Here is a 19,780-nt window from a genome sequence, read left to right as displayed (position 1 = left end):
TGATAATGCCTACCTGTATGACATGAGTCCCAGTATATCTGCCATACAATATTGCATGCATTTAATATGAACTGTTTCCCTTCTGTTCTGCTGAGTGCAATATTTATACTTGGATCATCCATATTTAAGGATTCTTTAGCCATTTTATCTACCTTTTCATTACCTTGAATTCCCACATGTGCAGGTACCCATTAAAAACGGAGTAATTATCCCTATCTGTTTAATACTATATAGTGTAATCATGATTTCCGTTAAAATGTCTTTTCTATTTGACATTGGATCATCCATATTTAAGGATTCTTTAGCCATTTTATCTACCTTTTCATTACCTTGAATTCCCACATGTGCAGGTACCCATTAAAAACGGAGTAATTATCCCTATCTGTTTAATACTATATAGTGTAATCATGATTTCCGTTAAAATGTCTTTTCTATTTGACAGCCATGATTGTAAACTCATAAGAGCTGCCATTGAGTCAGAGCATATTATTACTTTATCCGGTCTTACTTCATATACCCACTCTAATGCCATAAGGATAGCTACCATCTCTGCTGTATATACGGAAGTATATCCGTAATTCTTCCAGCCTTCCTAACCTGAAATTCTGGAATGAAAAATGCAGCACCTGCCCTTCCAGTTTCTATATTCTTTGATCCATCTGTGTAAATTTGGAGAAAGGAATAATGCATACTTTTTATATATTCTTTAACATACGCTTTTAAATTAAACCCCTCCCCCATTCCCTTAATTTCTTTATGTACGTTTAAGTCAACTTCAGGTTGTTCTAATAACCAAGGTGCTATTGGAGGAGTTACTATTACCGATGCAAATTTATTTGATTCTATTCCAGTTTCATTGATCAATTTCTTAATTTTCCATGCAAATCCTTTACCTGGTTTATTTACTGTTTCCCAACTTTCATTAAGTACTTCTCTTACAGGATGATCCTCTCTTTGACCCTGAAGATTAATCCAATATGCCATGGCTAGTTTTTCTCTTCTTAAATATAGAGGCATTTCTGAGGACTCCACCTGTATCGCTGCAATTGGTGTCATCTTAACTGCTTCTAGAATCAATCTTAGTGCTTTAGCTTGCATAATATCTAGTTTCCTTAATTTCTTTATGTACGTTTAAGTCAACTTCTGGTTGTTCTAATAACCAAGGTGCTATTGGAGGAGTTACTATTACCGATGCAAATTTATTTGATTCTATTCCAGTTTCATTGATCAATTTCTTAATTTTCCATGCAAATCCTTTACCTGGTTTATTTACTGTTTCCCAACTTTCATTAAGTACTTCTCTTACAGGATGATCCTCTCTTTGACCCTGAAGATTAATCCAATATGCCATGGCTAGTTTTTCTCTTCTTAAATATAGAGGCATTTCTGAGGACTCCACCTGTATCGCTGCAATTGGTGTCATCTTAACTGCTTCTAGAATCAATCTTAGTGCTTTAGCTTGCATAATATCTAGTTTCTTTAATAACGTTGCAGATGCAGATTCATACACAATACATCCATGATCGAGAACTGATCTCATGAGTCCAATATACACTTTAATGATTGCTTATCGGCACCCCAATCTTGTCATGCAAACCCTCTCATTAAATGTAATACTTTACTACTTCTTTATAATATAATCTATGTGGACTTTCCAAGTTAGCTTGCATAATATCTAGTTTCTTTAATAACGTTGCAGATGCAGATTCATACACAATACATCCATGATCGAGAACTGATCTCATGAGTCCAATATATATACACTTCAATGATTGCTTATCTGCACCCCAATCTTGTCCTGCAACCCCTCTCATTAAATTTAATACTTTACTACATTTCTTTATAATATAATCTATGTGGACTTTCCAAGTTAATTTATCATCAAACCTCATTCCCAAATATTTAAAATTAGATACTTTTTCTAATGTAGACCCATAAAGTTTAAGCTGCTTATTTTCTCAAATTTTCCTCCTGGTAAATATCTGGTAATATGTTTTGGATAATGAAATTTTGAACCCCCATTCTAAAGACGACCTTTCTACTATCTATTGCTTCTTGAATTCTTCCAAATTAAAAGACAAATTTCTTCCTCTTTTCCACATTATTCCATCATCAGCATATAAAGCTGAATTAATTCCTGGAGGCATTTCTTCAAATACATCATTAATCATAATGTTAAATAATAAAGGACTTATCACACTCCCTTGTGGTGTCCCATTCTCCACACTCACTATCTGTGACAATTCATTTCCCACCTGAACCTGAATTGTTCTATCTAATAAAAAACTTAAAACCCAGTTATAAATTCTTCCTTCAATTAAAATTTTTCCCAATTTTAGTAGTATACCTTCTTTCCACATAGGCCTGTCACGATAACAACTTTTTGTTGTGCGATATATTGCCCCAGAAATAATTGCAATAAGCGATATTATTGTCATTTTAAAGACCATTTTATGCCACTGAATATATAATCATAATGTAACAGCATAATTATGCAAGAAGGCCTACACACTTACAAATGACAACAAACTTTAAAATTGTAAGAATATTTAGATCATGGAAATTAAGTATCAAAATATTAGATACCTTAAAAACTTGAATAAATAGTAAATAAACATTTTCTAACAAAAAGTGCAAAGTAACAAGTAGAAGAAAAATAAAAGCACAAATAACTTGTATTGAGATTTTTCCATCTACAGATTTTTTCTACAGAAGGGTGCACACTATTGCTGAAAAAAACAATCCCTACTCAGTGGTCAGATGCCCGTATGCACAAAGGCACAGATCCCTAAACTATATAATCATAATGTAACAGCATAATTATGCAAGAAGGCCTACACACTTACAAATGACAACAAACTTTAAAATTGTAAGAATATTTAGATCATGGAAATTAAGTATCAAAATATTAGATACCTTAAAAACTTGAATAAATAGTAAATAAACATTTTCTAACAAAAAGTGCAAAGTAACAAGTAGAAGAAAAATAAAAGCACAAATAACTTGTATTGAGATTTTTCCATCTACAGATTTTTTCTACAGAAGGGTGCACACTATTGCTGAAAAAAACAATCCCTACTCAGTGGTCAGATGCCCGTATGCACAAAGGCACAGATCCCTAAACAAGATCATATCTGCAGATGAAACATTTTTTGTAGAAGCATTTTTTTAAATTTGAACTTGCAACTCATGACTAATCTACGTTACGTACAAGAAGCTGCAAAAGACACAGGCACAAGTGGAAATGTACAAAACATGGTGACATTAATTTTAAGTAAATATAATGTGCGATATATTGCGTCACCAAAAATTATTGAGGTAATGTACATATATTGCGCTATAAGTCGATATATTGATTATTGCGACAGGCCTATTTCCACATCATGTCATATGCCTTTTCAATATCAGAATAAACTGCTACTGAACCCTCTTTCATTATTATAGCTTTCTTGACATCTGTCTCCAGCTTTATTAATGCATCCAATGCTGAACGACCTTGTCTAAAACCATATTGATAAGGTGCTAACCCTCCCTTACTCTCTAATACATGATTCATCCTATTTACAATAAAGTTTTTCCGTTATTTTACAAAAATTAGACGTAAGTGCTATTGGCCTGTAATTCCCAGCTATTGATGCATCTTTTCCTGGCTTAGCTGGTATTATTATTGCATGTTTCCATGATCTTGGTATCCTCCCCTCTATCCATATCTTATTAAATAACTCCAGTACTAGAATACTATCATCTGCATGTTTGATCATATTATAACATATTTTATCTTTTCCTGGAGCTGATTGCCTAAATTGACATAATATTCTTCCCATATCTCAAAATCAGCATCTATTATAAATACATTGATGTTGCATTAAAATGTCCTGTCTTTTCCTTCTATAATTCTCATCAAGATTTTCTTTACTATGTACCGTTTGAAAGGTCTTGACTAATATTTCTGCCTTTTCCTTTTCTGTGATAGCTGTTACTCCTTCTCCTGTTAATTTCGGAATATTCCTAGTTTTATATATCCCAATCATCTTCTTTAACATACCCCAAACCTCACCCAATTCAGTTTCTTTACCTATCGAAGAACAATACCCTTGCCAGTATTTATTTTTTGCCTGTTTGATTTTCCTCCTAGCCTGAGCTCTTTCTTTCTGATATTTTACTACTGCCTCTATATTCAACGTTCTCTTTAGGATTCTAAAAGCTTTATTTCTATTTTTAATAGCATTAGAACATTCTTCATTCCACCATGGAACAACTTTATCCCTTCGGTTTCCTTTTGTAGGATCGAGCCCGTGTCTCTGCACAGCCTCCCAAAGGATCCCAGCATCAGAAACGAATGGCTGAAGTTTCTCTTTACCGACGTTCCTGATCGTTACAGTCCGACGTTAACAATCTGTTCAGCGCATTTCAGTACGGACTCATTTGTGAACCTATCACAGTTTAATGCAAGCTATGCAAGTAAACTCTTACTGAAGTAAGGGAGAGTGCCGACCATATTTGACCCGACACCAAACCTGCAATCCGTAAGTAAGACAATTATTGATTAATTTTTACACGTTAAGAAGTGCTGATGATAATACATGAAATTTGCATACAGAAACCATACTTTGTAAGCCTCTTATGTTTCCCATTGCATCCTTAACTTCCTGTTTCAATAGGAAGTTAGTGAAAGTGAAGCGGATTATGGGAAATGTAGTTAAAACCAATAGAAAAGGGAAAAAAATCTTTGAATTTTGAAAAAAAAAAAAAAAACGGGAATGTCATGGAAAATAGGAATGTCTTTGGAAAAACCCGAATTGTGAACAGCTTATGCAAATAAAAGATATAACTGAATAAGTTGTGTTATAATCTTTAGTGGCCCTATTGACTAGGGTGACCATACGTGTCATTTTCCCAGGACACGTCCTGGCCAGGATTTCTATATTGCCTAAAATATCTAGGTTTTGGCTTTGCTTGCGTGTGCAGACTGATCAGTGTATGACATCAAAATACCATACAGATGGTTCCTTATGCTTTCAAAATGCTCACAAGGTATTTTGATGTCATACACCGATCGGTCTGCACACGCAAACAAAGCCAAATCCTAGATATTTTAGGCAATATAGAAATCCTGGCCAGGACACGTCCTGGGAAAATGGCACGTATGGTCACCCTATTGACCCCAGTTTGAAAACTCTTGCTATAGACTTTAATTGTTTTTACACAGCTAATTATAATTACAGCCACAACCCTACCTACCACTAAACAGTCTGCATTTTAGACAAAAACAAAACAAAAAAACACACTCATTATTTTTTGAATGGGGCCCTAAATAAAGTTTTTGTAGGCTTTTGCTGACTTTAGGTGAATTTTTTGTCTCCAAACTATAGCTAAATAACCTTCCACACCCAGTTACAAGCCAAAAGTCAAGGCAAACAATGAAGGCACATATGTATGGGGCATCATGAACTCATGCAAAAAGACCACAACAGTTGAGCAGCTCCAAACATCCGGTGCAACTTGACGTCATTAGGTTAAGGTGACACAGGGTGCTCTGATGATTCTGAGGTTCTATCATCGTGCTGGCTCGGGCTGCACACACACACACACACACACACACACACACACAGCGGCTGTGATTGACACAGTGAAGGGGTGGAGACGCAGGGTGGGGTCAGCAGCAGGGAGAGGCGGAGGAGAGACTCACAGCTCGAGCCCAACCCTGAAACACGGAAACAAACACACACTGAAAGACGACCGGGGCGACGGAAAGAGGGTTTATTTCTCGACGCCGGGGAGCGCATCTTTCTCCTCTAATACTGAGGTGGAAAAACTGACATCGAGCTCACTGTTATTCAAATATCACCCCGCCCGATCCGATCGACCCCCCCTCCGCTCCACCCCTTCACCGCCGCTTAGATACCGAGATGCACACGGAGACTCGGAACAAAAAAGTAAGTCCGTTTATCGTTCGCTATCGACTCATTTGCAACGTAGCCGGTAGCTTTTGACGGCTGTCGCTGTCCGATTTCCATTCTGCAAGACTCCGCTTGAGTTCCTCATCTATGAGTAGTTACCCGGTTTCGGTTTGCTCGCCGTTAACCGAAATGAGCCGATAATATCTGAGCTGCTGTGTGATTACCTCACTCCTGTGCATGCAACTCTTAGCCCGTGCTTATCCAAAAGCCCCCTAACGATAGCGCTGGTGCATTTGAAATACTTGTGCAACTCGTGACAAAGTCAGTAGTGTGTGTGGCACATCTGTCAGAGTCGACGCTTGTCTGCATTGCTGTTTTAAAGCGGCGAAGGCAGGAAGGAAGCGCGCCGAATGCAGCTCGCTGGAGAGACACCATCTTAGCTGCTTTCTTAAAGGGACAGCAGCCTTGCATTTGCATGGGATGAAAAAATTCTGTTATGTTGTTGCTGCCCTATAATGCTATTGCCTTTTGTCATCATCTTTCAGTTGGTAAAGGGCTAAATATCAAAGTGTTGCCAGCAGTACATTGTCTAACAAGAGACTGCAGCAGGTTGTACACAACTAGGACTGTAGGCTACTGAAAACTATCATTAAAGGGGTCATATGATGTGATTTCAAGTTTTCCTTTCTCTTTGGAGTGTTGGTGCATAAAGAAGATCTGTAAAGTTGCAAAGACTAAAGTCTCAAATCCAAAGAGATATTCTTTATAAAAGTTAAGAGTCAGCCACACCTACCTAAAACGGCTCGTTCTAATACGCCCCCACATATCTAGGTCACTATGTGGAAATGTTAGCATAATGCAGACCCAAATGTGCACGCAAAGAAAGAAGGCGTGGTTTCAGGAACAGTAGTAGTGTTGATGCAGGCATGTCAGGGAGACGCTGTGTTTCAGTGCAAAAGCACTTTATTTGGCCTTCCGGAAGTAGATGCAATTAGGAATCATTGGTTAAGATTTATTTACAACAGAACAGCTGTTCGAATTTGTGCAATGCATTTTATGGACGACAGTTTTTTTAACCTAGAACAGTACAAAGCTGGCTGTGCACAAAGGCTATTTCTTAAAAAAAAAAATTTAATAAAATAAAAAAAGGGTCAATTCCGACTTTGCTATGACAATCTGGTGCTTCTGAATCAGCGACTGTACGTATGTTTTGCTACTAGCTTAAGTATTTGCTATTGACTGTTCTAATGCGGGGGTTTGCGCAGCGCAGAATAACGCGTTGTGTGTGTGTGTGTGTGTGTGAGGGGAACAGGGTCACATCACAGGAGAGTGAACTGCCTGTCAGAAATCATAGCACGTCAGCTGTCTTAACCGCGGCTTGTGTAGTGCATCATCACTGTGTCTGTCACGCGACTCTGTTCCCCTTTCGGGCTTGAACTGATGGTAAAACTGACGACATTATTGACTGTCTTGATATTTACTTTGAAAGCTGACACTCGCGATTATGGTAAGGGGGGTTACATTTCTGACACGTGCTTGTGGTGTTCGGCCAATCACAATGCACTGGGTCAGCTGGCCAATCAGAGCAGACTGCGCTTGTCAAAGGAGGGGGCTTTGTAGAAAACTAAGCGTTTGAGAGAGGCGGGGCATAGATGACCTACAATAATGTACAGTATTTGAAAAAGAATGTGTTTTTTGAACATTAAAGCATGTCAACATATTCTGTTACACCAAATACACCAAATAATGATCTTTAAAATAGCATCATATGACCCCTTTAACATCCCATGATGCCAAGTGGGGGGGGGAGGGTGTATTTGTAATTGTTTTTGCTGCACAAAAGTATGTACTAGTACTTTTAATGGATTACGCTGTCATCGAGAGATAGGTTCGTGCTTATATGTATGGTCAGCTTGTCACAGTCACAAAATAAGACCTAACAAGATGATCAGTCACCCAGCACATAGCAAAGGGGTCTTCGATCTGAAGGGGTTATTTTGTGATTTGATTGGTTGGTTTCAGAAAATGTTTAACTGAATGAAAGGTTAATCTATATATAATATAATATCTATATATATATATGCAAAAAATATTTGTAAACATCCAGCTTATTAGATATGATTAAAATTAGTGATGGGAAACCGAGGCTTTCTGAACCGTTTGAGGCTTTCATGAAATTGTGCCGAAAAACGGTTCATTACTCAAAGCTTTTTAACACAGTGTGCATTAGCGATATCTGGTGGTCAGACTCAGTTTCTCCAGCTTATTTAACGAAACATCGCGGAGCAGAGGATGGTTTGAAAAAGTTTTTAATCTGTGCCAACTTGTGTCATGTGTAGTACGGTCAATGGATTTACATATTGATCAATCATATAAAATATAGAAGTGTGTGATTATAATTAATAATTGACGTGAGTAGTAGCAAAAATATTTTGGGTGAGCTGTTCGGGGTCTCTGAGACCCCAGCTAGAACATGATAAAACGCAATAGAGGTGTGACGTGCATTTAGTTGTTGTCTGGTGTTGAGGTTATTCTAAACTATTCTACTGAATCCCATATAAGTGTACACACACACACACACACACAACCAAGTCAATGTAAAGTCAAACACAAGAGTCATGCGAAGCACCGATTTTTTTTCAAACCACTTTCCGATACTGCATGACGTTCGAAGCTTCAAACGTCATCAATCACGTGGTATTGTCATTTCGATACAAGCATCGGCACAGTGTGTGATACAATAGTGCTTTGAAAACTGCATCGGAGACTCGGTATCAATCGTCCCATCACTAATTAAAATGGACAAGTATCCATTTAGATCCATACCTCTTAAAGATGCATTTTTAAGATATAGAACTTAGTCTAATTTTTGACAGAAATGAAAGCAAGCCTGTAAGGTATAGACATACAGTGCATTCAATGGATTGTACTGTTTTTAAACACTATACTGATTGTTTAGCTGATGAAATGTCTTCCTATCCCTCACAGCCTCATTTCACCCGGGTTAAATTCAATGTGGCGTCTAACCTGACTGAGGTATATTGCATCTTTTAGTCCAGTGGTTCCCAATTCCAGTGCTCGCGACCCCCCGCTCTGCACATTTTGTATGTATCGCTTATCACTTCAGATGTTTGTTCTATTTGACCGCAAGTACCCTGCGAAGTGGACATCACAGGATATTCCGACATGATTCTAGTTCGAAGGGAGCATATGTTCAAAGATGAAAAGGGGGTCGTGAGGACTTGAATTGAGAACCACTGTTTTAGTCTACTCTACCTCTGTAGTACAGTACTACCTGTTAGACCAGGGGTCTCTAAACTCGGTCCTGGAGGGCCGGTGTCCTGCAGAGTTTAGCTCCAACTTGCCTCAACACACCCGCCGGGAAGTTTCAACTATACCTAGTAAGACCTTGATTAGCTGGTTCAGGTGTGTTTGATTAGAGTTGGAGCTGAACTCTCCAGGACACTGGCCCTCCAGGACCGAGTTTGGTGACCCCTGTGTTAGACCTAATTAATGTAATCTTCCACCTGTTTTTGCCTTTAATATGGTATATTCTGCAACTGAGCTCATTCTTGGGAGCAGAGTCTCCTGCGTGAGTTGTTATTGACAGAGTCAGGGAGGTGAGTACACTGAGGCATTATCATTGGAGGAACAGAGAGTGCTCTGGGTGTGCCAGACAGCTTGTAATCATTAACATCTATGGACAAACTTTAGTCAAACACTCAGCTACCCTCTGTAGGTCTCAGTCTTTGGGTTTTGTCAGGGTGACATCGCTTCAGAAGGGTGTTTATAGGTTGAGGCATCCACTGGCTGCCTAATCAAGCCAACAAGCTTGTGTGTGTGGGGGGGGGGGGGGGGGGGTAAAGTGCATCTGTTTTTAGGAGTTGAGACAGTTAGAGACTGCCACTGTCCTAGAGTACAGTTATTTTTAGGATAAGGGTGCAGTCGGCCCTGGGTGTTATTGACTACACTTTAGCGTCACACCCTTAACCTGTCCTAAAGCTTAGCTCTAAAAGTGCAACACAAAATAGTCAGTATTCTGTTTTGTATAAACTTGATTCTGTATCATATGAAGTAGGACACTTCCTCATTAGATATTTGAGGTAAATTAATATGGTGTAATGCCTCAACATCACATGCTTTGTTGACCATTGCTCCCTATTAAAAGCCCATTTTCTTTACTCTATTCTCAAGAATGTTAACCATATGAAGTTGGACAGGCTGGTACTAGGACATTGCGCCACTGAGACCTTCCGTTTAGGCCTTATTCTGAATATGGCCTGAATATGTTTGCTGCTGGTGGCAGAAGAAACGAATGTACCTCAGATATTATCAAGGTCTTTTTTTCACTTTGAGAGATGCCTGAGGAGGATTTGGTTGTCAGAGAGAGCAGAGGAAAATGGAGGGAAAATGAGACTAATGGCGCTTTTCCACTGCATGGTACAGCTCGGTACGGTTCACTTTTTGGGGGTTTTCCACTGGGTACAGTACCTGGTACCTGGTACTTTTTTTAGTACCACCTCGGTTGGGGTTCCAAGTGAATCGTACTGTTACCAAAACGTGATGTGTAAACTTTGCTGATCATGGATTGGCCGGAGAGAATCGTCACTACCTGCATCACTGAACTTGCGACACAGACACAAAAGAACTGCTAGATTTAAATCAGCACAGCCAGCGAAGGATCGAACGCAACTGTTTTGAACGAGCGCACCTTTTTTTAATGACCAAAAAGTTTTGTTGTCTGTTGCGGAAGAACAGACGTTCCTCTCGTTGATAGCAGAGGAGCGGATCCAGCGAGAGCTTGATGGGGCGAAGCGGAATGAAAAAGTTTTTTTTAGGAGTCGTGGTAGTAGAGGCGGCGCAACTATAATGACATGTGAATAATCCCGCCCACTCTAAAGCGGTACTGAACTGCAGTGGAAACGCAAACCGTGCCGAGCCGAACCGTGCCGTGATGGACTGAGCCGTGCCGAGCCGAGTCGTACCACGCAGTGGAAAAGTGCCATAAGCGAGAGATTAAAGGAGACATGCAGCATTATGTGGTTTAGCTCCCAGACCTAAAGGAAGTAAACCAAGTTAGAGGTGAAATTTTGGATGAGTGGGGGCTTTGGGGTGTGTTTGTGTGTGTGTGTGGTATGGGACTGTAAGGATATTGTCCATGTCTCCCCAGTTGAGAGGCGATGTGACAGAATGACCCCCTACCATTGCGGCACAATCATTAACCAGGGAAAGAATCCCGTCCCCATAGCAACCCCTGCAGTTCTGCCAAACTGTCTGCAGTGAAAGAGGGAGCGGGGGTGGAGTGCTCAGGGTGGGGAGGGCGTGTCTCAATGTGTGTGTGGCGAGAGATTAAAGGAGACATGCAGCATTATGTGGTTTAGCTCCCAGACCTAAAGGAAGTAAACCAAGTTAGAGGTGAAATTTTGGATGAGTGGGGGCTTTGGGGTGTGTTTGTGTGTGTGTGTGGTATGGGACTGTAAGGATATTGTCCATGTCTCCCCAGTTGAGAGGCGATGTGACAGAATGACCCCCTACCATTGCGGCACAATTATTAACCAGGGAAAGAATCCCGTCCCCATAGCAACCCCTGCAGTTCTGCCAAACTGTCTGCAATGAAAGAGGGAGCGGGGGTGGAGTGCTCAGGGTGGGGAGGGCGTGTCTCAATGTGTGTGTGTGTGTGACTATTGATGTTGGAAACGGCATGCAAGCAATTGCTCCGAATGTGAAAATTATGTGATTTGGAAAAAAAGTTGCGAACCTTTGTTCCTGTAGCCCCCTCTAAACACATGCAAATGCTGGACATTTGCATTAGCCTTTTACTGTAGCTTAATTGTAAGGAGTGAGGCATTAAATGCGTCCGTCTCGAGCACATTCTTCCAGGAAAGTATAGACTATCCTCTCAGGTATGTTCTTTGGAACAACTGCATCTTGCCCCTATGCCTTTAAATTTGACATCACCAGCTGTCTCTTGCTGTTTTTCTCTCGGTGCAGCTCTGCAGCAGAGATGCGCTGGCTTTCAGAAAGAGAGAAACTTCTTCCTTCCTGTCTGGGTGCTCATCTGCTTCACGGACATTAAATGGTTTGAGACGAGGTGAAACATTGAGGTTTGCATTACATTAGCAAAGCTTCATTTCAGCCAAGCATCCTGTGAAGAAACTTCAATTCTGCACGTATGCAGGGCAGACCTTTCTTTTTGAGTACAAGAACTGGAGTTAAAGCAATGAGCATGTTAGGACTGTTGTGTGAGAGTGTGAGCGTGTGTTTTAGGGTGGGGAGGGCTATGGGAAGTAACAGCAGAGTTTGCGTCAGAGGGGTGTGGTGAGATAAGGCCAAGTTCACTGCTATGGTGACTGTGCCAACCATAAAGAGAAAGTCCTACGTGTGCATTTGTTTGAATTTATTTGCAGCCAATATACACTCCCAGCCATCACTGTAGGTATTCTTAAATAAACGGTACACCCAAAAATGACAATTCTGTCATTATTTACTCTTCCTCAACTTCAAAAAAGACTAAAAACACCCTCAAAGTAGCAATATATTCCAAATCTCCTGAAATTATATGATTGCTTTTGTGATACACATGCTGAAATGTACTTATTATCTTTAATCTTGAATACAAAGTGCTAATGCTATTACTGTTTTTTGCATGTCTTGTGTAAGAGTGCTCTGATCTCTGGAAAAAGTACCAGTCATTGATCATAGGGTCTATTTGAAGCCTTCTTTTTATCTTGTAGCATTATTTATAGGCATGGTCTGATCAGGATTTTTTCATACATTATATTCAGCAAATATACATTCAATTGATCGAAATTGACAAAAATAATGTTACAAAAGATTGTTTTCTTAACTTTGAGTTTTTTAAAAACTTTTTTTAAAACTTTTTTAACTTTCTATTCATCAAAGAATCCTGAAAAAAGTGTGTCATGGTTTGCACAAAAATATTAAGCAGCACAACTGTTCAACATTGATGATAATAAAAACTAAGCAATGTTTCTTGAGCACCAAATCAGCATATTAGAATGATTTCTGAAGGATCATGTGACATTGAAGATTGGAGTACAGGAATAAATTATATTTGAAAATACTTTCAATTAGAAATGGTTATTTTAAATTGCAATGATATTTTATAACTACTGTTTTTACTAGGGATGCACGATATATCAGCCACCATATCGGTATCGGCCGATAAATGCTCATTTATTCTGTTATCGGTATCGGCCTGATAAGAAAATTTGGCCGATATCTTAAAGCCGATAAATAATGCATTATTTCCTTCAGAGACACTTCAGATGCGCGCTGTTCGTTTGCAGCCCTTTGTGCAATTGTACGTTGTAATATTGTGTTTATTTGATGTATATCTGATTTATCTCATATAGAATGCGTTTGGTTAAGTTAAAAGAGCGCTTCAGTTTACCGGTGATCATCTTTAGCTCAGCACACGCAGCTCAAACAGCAGTGCACAACATTAATAACTATGATTGGGAATGTCGTGTATATAAAATTCTAATGAGAACATTATTATAATAAAACGTTGGGAATTCTTTGGGTTTAGTTGCCGTGTTTCAGCGCGTTGATATGGGAAGAGCGCATCCACAACAGGATCACACATTCTGACTATAGCACGCAATAACTGCATCATTTTGTACATATATAAGTTGTAATATTATGTTTATGTTGTATTAATATTAATCTCAGGATGCATTTCCTTGAATTAAATAAGCTGCCAGCAAAACGCTTCAGTTTACCATGTTCATTCAGCTCTTCAGCTTCAGCACGCGCAGCTCAACGGCTGCTATTTAAAACAGTGGTATTAATTTGTTACTTTTTCAAAATCATTGATACATTATTAATAACAACAACCACTTGTATTGTTCTCTTATTATTTTCATCAACAATATGGTTTAGTAATTAAAATCATTTAATTATTGTCCGTGCAGAGGCTATTCCGTTTTATTGATCTATGGCGCATTCATTTTGATTCTTTACACGTGTAATGATGTCCAGTGACTTGTTTGCATTATTTATGCATTATTTTATTTATTTGTAAGACTTTTTTATGACTAAATTTGGTAATGGGAGAGTAAAAATATTTTTAAAACGTACACCGTTCAAACTAGGCTGCTTATGTTGAAGTGTTTGGGATGTGGCTTTTAATGATGAAACCTTTTTTGTAATCAGGCTCTCAAAAAGTATATAACAATTTGGATATAGATTTATCGGCCAACATATCGGTTATCGGCTTTCAAAAATAAAGAGTAATCGGTTATCGGTATCAGCCAAAATTTTCATATCGGTGCATCCCTAGTTTTTACTGTATTTTTTTTCTCTTTTTTTTAAAGGCACACAAAAATTCTTATTCAGACAGATAGGCTTATAAAGAAAGAGCCTACAATGCTTAGTTAGTTTTTTTTGAGCGATCACCAATCACATCGAATCAAAAGGAGCGATTATCAGCAGACAGCGATCGGAACCCGGTTGACCGGAGCACCGCTAGTCTTGTGGCCAAACATCACTGACATCAATGGCAACATGTTTGATTTGAGAGCTACTCTGTAGATGTGTGGTAAATAATGGATATTCTTTGTGTGAGGAAAAGACCAGAGTTCATCAAAATGACTGCAAAACACTTAGTGTATATGTCATGTTAGATGGCAAAGTATCAAATAATAGATTTTTCATTCTTCTGAGAATGATTCCTTGAAATTCATTGTTTTAGTGTGAGTGGGTTGTTCTTCTTTTAGACCCTTTGTAGGCCCTGTGTCTTCTGCTACAGGCATTCAGTTGGCCTTGACCTATTCAGGTGGTTCTTTTTATTGGTCTCAACTCTCACCTCAAAAACTCCTTCGTTTCTCTTTTCGCTGCTTGCTGCTTCTCATTTCATCCCCCAACAGACGCTTCTGAGGCAGGGCCCTTGTTGCACACAGCCCTTTTGTTCCACTACGACTTGTGTGTGAGGGTTACATGACTCTGTCTTGCTGAAGAGGAAGGGTGGAGTTTCTTAGTCCAGTCTCTAATGGCGCTTTTCCACTGTGCGGTACGACTCGGCTCGGTACGGCTCAGTACGGTACGGCACGGCTCGGTTCGGCTCGGTTTGCGTTTCCACTGCAGTTTAGTATCGCTTTAGAATGGGCGGGATTATTCACATGTCGTTATAGTTGCGCCGCCTCTACTGCCGTGACTCCTAAAAAACTTTTTCATTCCGCGTCGCCCCATCAAGCTCTCGCTGGATCCGCTCTTCTGCTATCAACGAGAGCAACGTCTGTACTTCCTCAACAGGGGTAACAGCCACTTTTTGGTTGTTTAAAAAAGGTGCGCTCGTTCAAAAAGTTGCGTTCGATCCTTCACTGGCTGTGCTGATTTAAATCTAGCGCTTCTTTTGTGTTTGTGTCGCAAGTTCAGTGACGCAGGTAGTGACGATTCTCTCCGGCCAATCCGTGATCAGCAGAGTTTACACGTCACGTTTTGGTAACGGTACGGTACGCTTGGAACCCCAACCGAGGTGGTACTAAAAAAAGTACCAGGTACCAGGTACTGTACCCAGTGGAAAACCCCCCAAAAGTGAACCCTACCGTGCCGTACCATGCAGTGGAAAAGCGCCATTAGTCTCTGCTTTGGGGGGATGCAGTACTGAATAGAAAGACGACCTCTTATTTTTGTAATTATAACCCATGTGCTGACCCAAAAGGAACTAACGTTTGCATTTTCTGCACTGTTTTTGCTCTGCAAAATTCTGCTGAATAGGTTTAACGTGAACAGTTGGTTGCTTTACATATCTGTCAAACAATCTCGTCCTGTCACATTTACAGTGATGACATTTACCATGGTTTGGCGAATTTTCATGGGCACAATCTAGTCATTTTAATAGGAATTTTATGTAACTGCAAAACGCTTCCCCACACAGATTTCGCGACTGGTTCAAGTTTGTCATGTTGACCAAGAGAAAGCTTCATGCATAATAGACAATAGACCTTTTTGGCCTGCACAATTTTTCTGAAATTTCACTAATGTGACAAGCTACAAATGTATGCCAGACCTTACGGCAATTAACAAATTCTAGACTAATATCAAAGTGCTCTTGTATTACCATCTGAAACTATCACTGGTACCACAGCAATACTTTCATAGGGCATAGTGCTTTAAAGAGAGACACCTGACACAGGGTGATCTTTGGCCAAATGGAGGCATTGTACCTTTAAGAGGCTAACAGAAAAAACCAGAGGGTAGGACAGAGTCCTTGCACCACAGCCTGCGCTCCGTGTGTGTCACCAAACCCTCTGCCTGCTCATCCCCCTCACGCACCCCATGCAGCTGTGACCTTACAAGTGTATCCTCCCCTTCTGCCTCTTTTCTCTTTTCCTTTCTCTCTCTCTCTCTCACTCTTTTTCTTTCTCTTCTTTTGCTTTTGGACCGATGAGTTGATTACATGGAGGGACGCAGTGACAGCACTGGCTGGTACACAGAACAAGATGTGCCCCAGGCCCCAACAGACTGCATTAAAATTACTTTGTTCTGACATATTTAAACAGCAGCGGCAAACATGTACACGTACACACAGATTTGCACATGCATACACAACCAGAGACCTTATTTTCTTGACAAAAAAGTAGTATCCCCCCCCAAGTGTTGTAGCGGCTGTCTTCTTCCATGAAAACTAAAGGAACATCTCATTTGTTTTCGTAGTTGGTCCTCGAACACCTTATTTGGCAGTGCATGGAGTTAGTGGAGCGGCTCTGAGAAAAGTAAGTTTACTCGTCAGTCAGTTATTCCCTTAGAGGTTGGTTCACTTCACCCTCATACCACAACTTATTTTACAGCTTACAAGAATCAAATAAACTTGTCAAAATGGCAACTGCTCACAGTGCTCAGTGTTTTTACATGTAAGAAGAGCTTGCATCCTATAAACCTAAGATGGATGCTTAGATACTTTACGCAAAGATGACAGTGGAGAACGGTCTAAAGCTACAAGACCGATAGTGAGCACAGAAAACTATTCACATAAACAGAATTTGTACAAAAATGAGAGAGGAATTTAGATGGTTGACATTTAAAGACCTGATGAAATTGCTTCAAAAGCACAGTTTACCTTCCTATGCTAACATATTTCCTATTAAAACAGGAAGTCAGGATGGAACATAATGCTTTGTATTTTATATATAAAAATAGCTTTTAGCTTATGTAACAGCTGTGAACCATTATTTGCTACTAGCTATTGCTAATTTCATTGGACAGAAATTTGTATACTCCTCTGAGTGCTAGATGAGTCATCATTATTTTGATGCATTTAACTGATAAAAGTACTAAATGTATCTAAAAATGTATATCTGCGAAATGTTAATTTACATGAGCACATAGATGTCTTCACTCCTCAAAGCTACATTCTGCAGAATAGATTTAACATCAATAGTTGATCACTTATCGGTCAAACAGTATCGTCCTGTCTTAAGGTATGGTCACATTCTCTGTGGTTCGTTGAATTTTCTCAGGGGAAATACAGTCATTTCAATAGGAATCCACACGATCAGGAATTTTAATTATATTTAGAATTTATCTTGTTTTGTTTTTTTCCAAGTCCAAATATGAATTGATGAGATATATGAAATGTGAATGTTAAAGAATGTGAAAGTGTGTCACATCAATTAACCAAGCAGCTTACCTGACATCCTTTAGAAAAGTGAAGTGCAAAAAAAGCGCTGTCAGTAGAAGTGTGCAAACTAATGATTGGAAAGAAACCTGCATACTAGTGTGTAACTTTGGTGTAAATGTACACCAAAATGTAAATTATGCAAAAAGAGAAAAGGTTGAACAAGCAAACGAGATTTTTGCCTACTAATTCAGATTAGGTGAAATGTTAGCCAGGCTTCTTCACACTGAGGTAAGCAATGATATTCCATGAGTAGGATCCTTGGAGACAAGATCTCACATCACTACAGTACCTTTATATTCTCAAGCTTTGCTATGCACCATGTCACAAAATCTGATCTCATATATGTTTCCGCTGTCGAGTTTTTTGTGTTTACTCTCTGCGATGAGAAGAAAGCTGAGCTATTTGTTTTGGTTTTTCCACCTTAGGGCTTATGGGCCATTGTGTTAGACTGTAGATCAATGTGTGTGAATGTTTATGTGCAGAATGCTCTCTTGACTAATACAACCCAGTACCCCGCTATTTATTTTGTGAGCTTTCATATGATACTTAATGTAGGCTAGCTAGAGTACTAAACCTGAAACAATAGTTTTAAGTTTTATTTATTGGATCCTCAATGTGAAGGTTCTGGTTGGGTGAGTATCTACTATAACACTAGTTAATGCAGTGATATCACTTTGGAAGACAATCTTAAAAGATGGTGGCTATGTGATACCTATTTTTCATGATGGAATAAGATGTCTTGGATTGCCTGTCAAAACACTATTTTGGACATGGAATCAACAAATCTCTTCTTAAACCTGGAATGGTTTCACTATTATATTCCCTCTCACCTCCATTTGCCTCAATCATCCAGTGAAGGGACAAGGCCCTAGAGTGGGGCAGCTCCTGCACTTTGGAATTTGAGCGAAGGTTTCACTTGTGTACTTACAGCGGTCAGAGAAACTAGCTATACGACAGCAGGGGAGTTGGAGAGGCCCTGCCTTTCCTCCCTGCTGCTAGGAAAACTGTCCCACACTGCTCAGAGAGCAACACACACCTCTCTCTGCCCCCTCTGCGTGTACTTCTCCTGCACCCTCTCAACCACTCCTCCTAGGGGGGTCCAGTTGGGCCTAGCTGTGGTATGGAACACAAGCCAACGTTCAATCTCAGGTTACACGATTGTGCAACATGCGGCTTTGAACACCCTTTCGGCCCTTCAGAGCTGAAGTCCTACTTCCATCTCAGGGCCTCATGCATTATGAGTTGAGCCCCTTCTGGTCCTAGTAAGTCCCAGAGTAACATTCTCAAAGAGCAACGGTTTATAACAAGGTTCTGCTGACCTTAGGTCCTCTGACGTGTCTCAGTTTATGGTCAAGTTTGTAAAACTGGGATTCAAACAGACACAGTGGGTATGGTGTAAGGATTGGGTTATACTTAACATAAATAAAACCTCCCAAAAAAAGTTCCAAAAACGGTAAATAAAGTGTCCAAGGGGATAAAAGTGTCCAAAATAAACAGGGGAGCTGGTATGCCAGGGAAGTCATGAAGGCAGGTACTGTCAAAAGAATTCAGCCCAGGTAAAGGGATGTGGGGTCCTAGCGGCCGCACGTGCTCCCCTCCTCTATCCAGGGCACTAGGAGGAGCAGCGGTTTCTGTAGCAGCTCTGCTTTCCTCGGACTGTGGCATTTGAGGGGCTCGACAGCCTGACTAATTCTAGCTGGACAGCAGTATTGTTTAACCTGGTAAAAAAAATATTTATTTAATTTTATCTGTGAAATTTCATGTGCAACAGCAATGAAAACTTTTATAAACATCCGTTTAGTCGTTAACTTTTAAATGCATCATTATTCAAAACAGTTCTCCGCATAAAGACCCACGGCTGGCAGATCAACGTGCTACTTCTTTTCTCTCCGATATGGTAGGAAGTTAAATGAAATTAAATGTGGAGAATGTTAGCTGTGAGAAGATGATTGACATGCCAGTATAATGCGTGTAATTATGCGACAGAGCAGTCCGTTAAAGACACAATTGTATGGCGTGATAGTATGTCCTAAAGTTTGCCTACTCTTGTACTTTTTCTTCACCAAAAAAGTACGTACTTTAAGGACGTAGTATAAGTAGGCACATTGGGACAGCAGCACTGGTTGTTGCTGTGCCCGTCCTCTCTCTCACACCCACGCCTGTCAGGAACCTGATGAAGGACGATTTAAGGGATGTGGTGCGTTAATAATAAGGGGAGGCAGCTTTTCCGTCATAT

The sequence above is a fragment of the Sinocyclocheilus grahami genome, unplaced genomic scaffold (genome assembly GCF_001515645.1).
Source record: "Sinocyclocheilus grahami isolate Dianchi unplaced genomic scaffold, SAMN03320097.WGS_v1.1 scaffold91.1, whole genome shotgun sequence".
Taxonomy (NCBI): domain Eukaryota; kingdom Metazoa; phylum Chordata; class Actinopteri; order Cypriniformes; family Cyprinidae; genus Sinocyclocheilus; species Sinocyclocheilus grahami.
This window is presented reverse-complemented; position numbering follows the sequence as displayed.